Source organism: Alnus glutinosa, chromosome 14, assembly GCF_958979055.1.
Source record: "Alnus glutinosa chromosome 14, dhAlnGlut1.1, whole genome shotgun sequence".
NCBI classification, from domain to species: domain Eukaryota; kingdom Viridiplantae; phylum Streptophyta; class Magnoliopsida; order Fagales; family Betulaceae; genus Alnus; species Alnus glutinosa.
This window is the reverse complement of record NC_084899.1, coordinates 15470216-15479437: the sequence shown is the minus strand read 5'-3', so window position 1 is coordinate 15479437 and position 9222 is coordinate 15470216.

Sequence of the window (9222 nt, the reverse complement as noted above, 5' to 3'; positions counted from 1 at the left end):
ACGTAAGAACTTTATTGTTAAAATTGAAAACATAATGACTAAATTCATATTAGATAAAAACTTAGGGACTAAATATAATTTTTTCCAAAGTTTTTTCTTAAACATAAATGCAAAAAACGTCAAAAAACTAAACATTGAATTTTTGAAATAAAAAACTCTTGTGCTCTAAGCACTTAATTATTTTGAATATAATAAATTAACACATGACATGACATAGAATTCCCCCATCTAATTTTCATGTGGCTTCCTAATGCGTTTCTTTCTGACCTGAAAAATAAAACAAAATAAGTGAGCAAAAAAGCTCAATAAATAATACTCTCAACCAATTTAAATCGGTTGGGTACAATTTTTTTTTTTTCCTTTCAAACATTTTCTTAAAAAATATTTATTTGTCAATAAAAGGATACTCTTAAATCTTTCCTCGTAAAATTGGGCTTAAGAAAATTTTCTTTCTTTTTCTCTATGGTTGTATGGTTTATGCATATTGTTACACCCCCATATGCAGGGGTTGCACAATCCAACATTCGGGATTATGGCAACATCCGTGGTCATGGACGTACCCTCTGTCTAACTGATTAACTTTTGGTTGCATTTAGCTTGGCAAACATGACAATGGACCACACCTTCACGTAAAGAAATTTCAGTGGGTTACGCTCCATCCCAACTCTGGTACTGTGTCGTGTCACTTCTCCATTACACCTTCTTCCATTCTCAATAACAGCTATTCATTTTCCCAATGGAATAGTCATTTCGCATATCAAATGAGTCTTTAGTTGTGGCTCATATCATTCTTTTCCAATTTTCACTATTTTACTTTGATAGTTAGTATTTAAAGTAGTAAATCCAGCTAATTACAAGTTAATAAGTATGGAGGCACTACGAGTAACACTAAGAGTTAATTATTTTAATTAATTAATTTTAAAGGCATCATCTTCTATGCGATAATCTCTTTACACATCTAAACCATATTCATTGTAACTTGCTATATATACATAAATGTCACACACACATATATATAATAGGAAAAAATACAATTAACCCCCCGAAAGTTTGACCACTTTTTCAATTTTGCTTCCAATGTTTAAAACTTTGCAACGTGTCCCAACAAAGTTTCCAAATTTGTCAATGTGTCTAATCAGTTAGTGGTTTCCGTCTGCTCTGATGGAAAGGGCCTCACGTGCTTTGCACGTGATTTTTTCATGCGAGCTTCTCAATTTTACCCTCAATTAGATGTGGTCAATTACCGAATTGACCTTCAAATATTTCACGTGTGCTTTAGACATTTAAAGACTATGACCACGGAATTTTATGTCTACATTATGTCCTTGTTTGTCTTCAAGCCGACTTTTTTTTTTTTTTTTTTTTTTGTATTGTTTCAAGTCGATGGATCCTTTAATGGAAAATGCTTCCTCTAGGTCCACATATAGTGCGGCCACATCTTCAATTCAGCACATTTGTTTCTGTGAGTGGCCGATGATGGTGAAAACCACCCACACTAAAGAAAATTTTGGTAGGAGGTTTGTGAGTTGCAAAAATTGGAAGGTAAATACATTACTCGATATTTTCCTATTCTTGTATTTTTGTGGTGAGTGTAATAGTTCTTGCTTGTTTGTATTCAATTCTTATGTGGGTCTTTGTTTCTCAATCACTGTTACTGATGTTTATTGATAATCAATAATTAAGTTGTTTTAGATTACTTGTATGTAAGCGTTCTGGGTTTTAAGTTGTTTTAGATTATCAGTAATTGATTGTTTAATAGTTACTGCCTTTGTTGTTGTGAAAAGAAAAAAAAAAAAAAAGTGGGTCTTTGTTATTGATTTTACAGATTAACCGAGATTGTGGTTTCTTTGAATGAGTTGAGCCTAAACTTTGTAAAAATGGTAAAAAGGTGGCAAGACAGTTATGGCGAAGGCACGAAATTTTGGTTGCCAAAGCAAAACGATGTGAAACCATAGTTGAAGTTGAAATTTGGATGGTTAAAGCTGAAATGGAGAAAGAGGTTGGGTAGCTCAGGGGAATAATGGAGAAACAGGCTGAGCAACTGAAGGCAGAAGTGGAGATTGGGAAGATCAAACTCCACGCAGTGAAGAAGAATTACCAAAAAATCCTTGTTTGTTCATAGATCTTTTGTGCATTGTCCCTGTTTTTGTTTTGAATACACTTTCAAAGGCACACACCATGGTAAAGTTTGTTGTATGACATTACTTTGAGGTGTCCATCGTGGTAGAGCACATTGTATTTATGTGTTATGTTTGTCCTTGTGTATTGCAATCATCTGTTTAGTTATTTTGTGTTTGTAATGAAGTCTATGATATTTAACCAAACATTTTGTTAGCGCTGTGTATACTTCATGTTTTGTTTGTTTTTGTTATTAATGTGGTGTTAAAGGCATTTTGTATTCAATGCGATGTACAATGAATGTAGTAGTTAGTTCTGTCACCATGAAGTTATGAATGTGGTGTTAAAGACATTGATTTGTTTGGGACAATGTATGAGTTATTGCATAACAATTTTGGACCACCACTGGTTTTTGGAATGAGGAAATGAGGTATACATAACAAAGTGCTACCATATTAGGTATACATAATGAGGTATAATCTTCATGTTACAAGCTATTAAAACAATATCTATAAACTAAACAAAGATACAATAACACATGTAGTAATTCTTCATTTAAAACCCATCAAAGCAGCATCCAACATTACATATTGTTTAGGATTGTTGCCCTTCAAAAAATATTGTTCGAAAGCTGTTATAGTCATAGTTTGTACCAAAATAGAAAATAACAACAATTTTTTGAATATACAAAAAAAGTGAAGCTTCTATGAAATTAGTGCTTCCAATTTGGCTTCAACCTTCTTCTCTTCGTTTCCATAATTTCAATTCCTTTTTCAACTGTTGTGACAATACATTTGCTTTGGACTGTCGATGCATGTGCTGCACCAGTTTCGACTATACCTCTTGCTGCACCACTAGTTGGAGCCTTTCTTGTTAAGCCACCTCCTGATGCACCTATTGGGGATCATGCGTTAATCCAATTAGACGTAGCGGAATACCAATTCCAGAAAAATTTTCTTCAAGATAAACAAGGCTAGATAATTTAAACTAACATGTTTAGAATACTTACAATCGAAATCGGCCTCTCCTAGGCTACTAGGGCCAGTTGACTTTGGTTGATTTGCTCACTGCATGTTGAAGAACGTGTTCTTCGTGTTCTTGACTCAACCTTTAGATCTTTCTCTTCGATAACTGAATATGACCGTGAGTGTGGATTCACAACTTGAAGTAGTAAAATTAGTAAATAATACTTCACTATAACCCTTTATTTATAGACTTAGATTTACTCATATGATAGAGTTAGGAGATAATTCAAAAGATGTAACTGAGATTGCATAGGAGTCATTGAACTCCTCTTCCTAGTTACAATAGTGCACGGCCAAAGGGAGATATTTATATCCCTTTGGCCATGCATCATCCAGCCTATGGGGAGATAATATCTCCCCATACATCTAGGGATAGGGTTTTAACCCTAGCCCATTGGTACAAACTTTTTTAGCATGGGCTTGGGTTTTATCCCTAAGGCTCAATGCTCTTTTATCTCTTCTTAAGCCTTTGAAATTATATAACCGAGGCTAATAGTATATGGTCAATTTAATTATATGATCTATCCTTTTTGTACTTGTGAGTTTTTCATCTCACCTTACACAAAATAAAGTTTCAGTAAATTCTACCGAAACACTCAGACCCGAGCTTTAAGATAATCAACCTCATTAAATCTACATCAAGGGGAATATCCCTTATCGCTTTGCTCTTTCTGACAAAGGATTTAGATTTCTTCTTAAAAAAAGTGTTCCTACAATGCTACATGCGATCACCCAACGCACAGAAGTGTTGACCAGTGATTTGATCTCATTCTTGTACATCAAAGCAACCTACACTTCACATTTGAGTTTGAAATCTTCTTGAGATTTAGATTAATTGTTATAAGTTGTCGTGCACGTACATCATTCTTAATCACAGTGTTGAAAGAATGATGACTCATGGTCTTCGTTCGGTGATGGTACTATATACCTTGCACTTACACCAACATATCAATCTGAAGCCCTACCTGCTTCTCCTAATCAAGATAGATCATTAAGATTAACATGTTATAGTATAGATGGATTTTCCAATTCTATTTACGAGTACGAACAATCTTATATAAATTACAAGGACCTATGATTATGATTTTCTTTGTGATAATCTCATTACTCACACTTTAGTAAAATACAATGTAACTTAGGGTGCTTACATGTATATCATATAAAATACTCAAACATATATGTACATGTAAAGCAATAATATATATATGTGTATGTGTGTGTGTGTGTGTGTGTGTGTGTGTCCAATGTTCAATATTATACAACTTAGGAAAAACAACTTAATGCAATTGGAGTTTTGGACACCAATTCCAAAAGCATCACTTCTTGGGCCAGCTCTTGCGCAGTCATCAAGTTGTGAATCACATTCAAATAGGTCAATGTGTATAGCGCCACATTGTTTTATGGGAGCACTACGGAAAATACCGTTCACTTTAATTGATTGTCGAGTTCTTGTTGCAGGTCCTGCTTTGATAGTGGTTTTGATTGGAACTCTGCCCCATATAACACCCTAATAATAATTATTAAATATTTTAAGATTTGATAATTAGTTGAAAAAAAATATATATATTAAATTTCTGGCTGAATTGAGGGTTACGTGGCAAGTTTGAAGCTTCATTTTCTTATGGACATGTTGAGCTGCGTATCTTTCACGTAAGTAGTTTCTTCTTCACCAATCAATTTTCTACCGGTCACAGTTATAAGAGCTGAGTTATTTTATTTCTGCACATCATACTTTAGTTCAGTTAAGAAGCTCTTCTCAGAGGAAATCTGCAGGTATTTTCTCTTAAGAATTAGTGCACTCTATTTGTTCATTAGCTCTTTAATAATTTTGGCATATATTCATTACTATTTATTCATTTCTTTTTCAATTTTCTTTTTATTCCTTTTCATGCCGTGCGTGTACCAGACCCTATATCCTTAAGATTTTATTTTTTTCTTTTCCTTCCTCTTTTCTTCTTCTTCTCTGCTTGTGTTTCTTCATTTTTTTTTCTCCTTGCACAGTTTGAGAGGGAGACGAGAGTGGAGATGAGGGAGAGTTGTGTGTGTGTGACCGTGAGAGGGAGGGGAGGAAGGAAGAGGACCCAGCCGGTGGGTGGGCCACCGGACTGGGCGGACGACGCCGCCGGACCGGCAGGCCACGGTCCCGCGCCGGCGACGTCTCCTGGTGCATTTTTCCGGCGACTTTGCCGGTACCCATACCTTTGGAAGCCAATTTTCTCCTTGGGTAAGTGAAAATCTTAGTCTTTATCAATTTTTAGTTGAGTTTTGAGAAGAATTTAGAGCAAGATTCGTTGGGTAGGCTGAATGGGTTTTGAACAGAATTGTTTTTTTTCAGATGGGTATAACCTGCGAAGACTCTTCTCTGTCTATATTTTTGGGTTGGCTTTGTGGGTTCGGTTGGTTGGAAGGAGGTTGGCTGTGGGTTTCGGCCGGTTGGTTGGAGAGGGCAGTGGATTCGTTTGAAGGGCTGGCCGAGTGTGTTGAGATGTTGATGTTTTTGGCAGATCTGTGTGTGTAGTGTTTCAACTGAATGGATGTTTTGGTTTTGTGGTTCCTTGAGCTATTCGGCCACTGAGCTATGGTGAAGGAATCTGGCCGTGTGTGTGTGTGTCCTGTTTTGAGTTATCATTTTGGCCGGTTCCGTGATGTTGTCTTTGAGTTTTTGGTTTGTTGTGCTAACCGGTTTGAGTTTTTGGATTTCCCGGTGGTTTTGGTGGTTCTATGCCATGTAGATTTTGGTTTTTAGTGGGTTATTTAGGTTAGTATTAGTTTACCCGGTAGATGTTGTGTTTTTAGGTAGACCCGTGAGTTGGGGTTGAAATTGTAGGGTTTTGATATTTAAGTCTTATTAGTTAATTTATCTCTAGGTTTGTTTTTTTTATTTACTTATTATGGGATTATTTTTGGTTAATTAGATAGAATAATTTTATTTTTTAAAAAAGGTATGAATATAATAATAATGTAAGAATTAGCTCTAATTTAGATTTTAAGGTTTATTATTAACTGTTATAACGGCTTTCTAATTTCAGAATATCCTCTAAATAAAATTTACCTTTGCATTTTATTTAGGTAAAAGCAACTCTGACAAAAAGGGCTATCAAGGTAAGGGGATACAACACCAAAAAACCCCCAACAAGATTTTACTATAAATCTTTTGAAAAAGTGTTGGGGAATTTTACAAAGCGTTGATCATGTGATTTTTAATGAGAAGCTTTTATTGCTCATATGTTATTATTCAAGAATTTTGTGCATAAATTATAGTTATGAGTAAGAGCATTTTTAAAGTTATGATTTATGCATAATTAAAGTTATGATTATGAACATTTCAAAAATTATGAATTATGCATACTCAGAGAAATGATAAAGAGCATTTCAAGAATATGATTCTATTCATGAATCCAGTGAATGAAAGAAAAGAGATTTTAAAAAAATTAATTCTGCACATGACTACAGTTATGAAAACGGCTCTTACAGTTTTGAAATAAAGTATACAGTTAAAGCAGAACCCACAGTATAATAGAAAACGTTCATGTGCAGTAACCGTTTAACCCTGAGGCACTATTACAGCTAGAATTGGTACCCATAGGGTAGCATGGCAAGCATACCATGTGTTGGTGTGTGCTACCAGCCGATGTTGGCCTTCACCTAGGGAAGATCCCCAACTCGGAACCGGCTCTCCCCTGTGACGACAGGCTGAGTCCATAGGTCTGTGTGACAAAAGCCAACGTGCTCCGCTCACGGGTAACATCGGTTTAGAGTCTATAAAGGGTTAAACCACAGTTAAAGGATAAAAGAGGAAATAAAAAGAATTGATTTAATTATTCATGCCATTATTCATATTTCTTGTTCATCTATTTTTAAGTTCTGTTAATTATACTTATAAATTCTGTTTTAATTGCTCATTATGATATTTTTGTCATTATGCATAATTAATGATTTTATAGCATGTTTTATTTTCCTGGTGTTGATATTTCCTTACTGAGTTGTCGAACTCACCCCTTTCCCTTATAACCATTTTCAGATGAAGGTGTACATCATAGTTTTGAGGGGAGGAGTGCCTGTAGGACTCCTGGTGGTCAGTGACCCCCAGATCTGGCCCCATCCGTGGGCAACTTGGACTTATTGTATAGTGGACTAGTAGAGGATGTAGATTCTTGTAAATAGTAGCAGTTTGGTACCTAGGGACTCCGTCGTGGACATAGACTGTAGAACTGATAGATCATGATAGTACAGTCATATTTTGTTGATGGAAACTGTACTTATTTCAGTCTTTTATCTTATGTGGTGGTTTTTCTAGCAATGTTGATTGCTAGCTTTTGTTTTACCACTTCACTTTTGAGCTGTAAATAACTTCGAGCCCCAGTGTAAAATTTTGATACTGCTATCTTAGTTGGTATAAATAATAATACTACTTGTGTTTTGAAACTCTCTGTCTTTATTTACTTATTTATTTATCTTTTAGTTCGCGTTTCCCTTATTTTCCTAAACGGGGGCGTGACACCCCATGTTGGAGGTGGGAGAGTTCTTGCAGCCAATCCCGGGAGTGGTGTGACTCCTCCTATAGTAGTTTGAAGTGGCATTGGAACATTTCTCATAACAGATGCTTGTGGAGCATGACTGTCACTAATTGCTCATGGCTATTTTTTTTTTGTTACTCGTATTAGTATTAGTGTCGAAATGAAGAAAATAAATGATAAGTGTTGAATATTACACATTCAAGCCAATTTATTTGCATATGTTAATTCCTTAGCATTGTTATTTGTTTGATTTTGTGTTATTTTATTATTTTCAGGTTTTAAATAAAAATGCAATTAATTCCATTGATTTTGGGCTAAAATCACACTTTAAGAAGACCTAGAAGATGTGGTTAAGTTTAATCAAATCAATGGAATGATTAAATCGGAATTTCTCCAATAAGAGTTAAAATCGGATTGGATTCAAATTTGGATTCTGCACATGTCTCAGTGTTTTGATCATAACTTTCTCCTCAGATCTCAGATTGCAATGAAATTGGTGGTATTAGAAAGCTAATAAACACTGCAACAAATACGTTAGAAATAACATTTTCATAATTCGGATGTTTGCTATGCAAAAATTTCTCCACAATAAAAGACTGCAAATTTGAAATCATTTTCCTACTTGGATTGAATTTTCAATCTCCTACTTGGACTAAGAGACTAAGTTTCAATTTTTCTTGGATTCCTAGGGCTTTTAGGCCTCTCATTGTCTCTATAAATAGATCATTAAGTTTCAAGAGAAGGTGTACTTAGTTTTAGACAGAAAATTCTTTTTTGAGGCTTGACAAGTTGAAGAGGAGAAGAACATGGTAGGAGACCATCCTAACACCACGATGAGCGGCTAAATTCGTAATAGAGTGTTGATGTAGCCATTTCCAAGTAACAATAACTTAATTATATTTTAATTTGAAATTTTCTATATGCATGATGGTTGTATAACTGTGAAAATTGATCTTAATGTTTATGTTCAATCATTATAAATTTATTATCTTGTCATAGAAAATCTTTTATATTAATTGAACTCAATCCTTCATATTTTATGTGATTATGTAAATGATTGTTATACAACAGTTTTAATTGGTATATGATCAAAATGGTTAGATAGGCCATGCATAGGGAAGACGGATTGTACTACGCCCTAGTTTAGTGTAATTTAGGTAGACAGTTCGTACCAACTGAAGATGGGTTATACTATTCCATTGATTGTGTGTATCCTATTAAAGACATGGCTAATCTATACCTAGAGAAGACGGGTCGTACCGCATCTTAGTGGTTAGGTGGACGGTCCGGGCCAATCGAAGATGGATTATACTTATTCTTTAGAAGCAATTTCTTGACTACTCAAGTGAGACGAGCCATATATCATGCATAGTATGAATTCTCTTGTTAATTTATGATTGACCATTGTTATGTGGTGAGTGGTGAAATCAATCTTATATTCTTTCTCTCATCACTACAATTTTTATTTTTTATGTCTTTAGTTTTATGCATTTAGCTTTATTATAAACAAAACCAAATCAAACTTTTTTTAATTAAATTATGGGAAAACTTCAATTTACCCC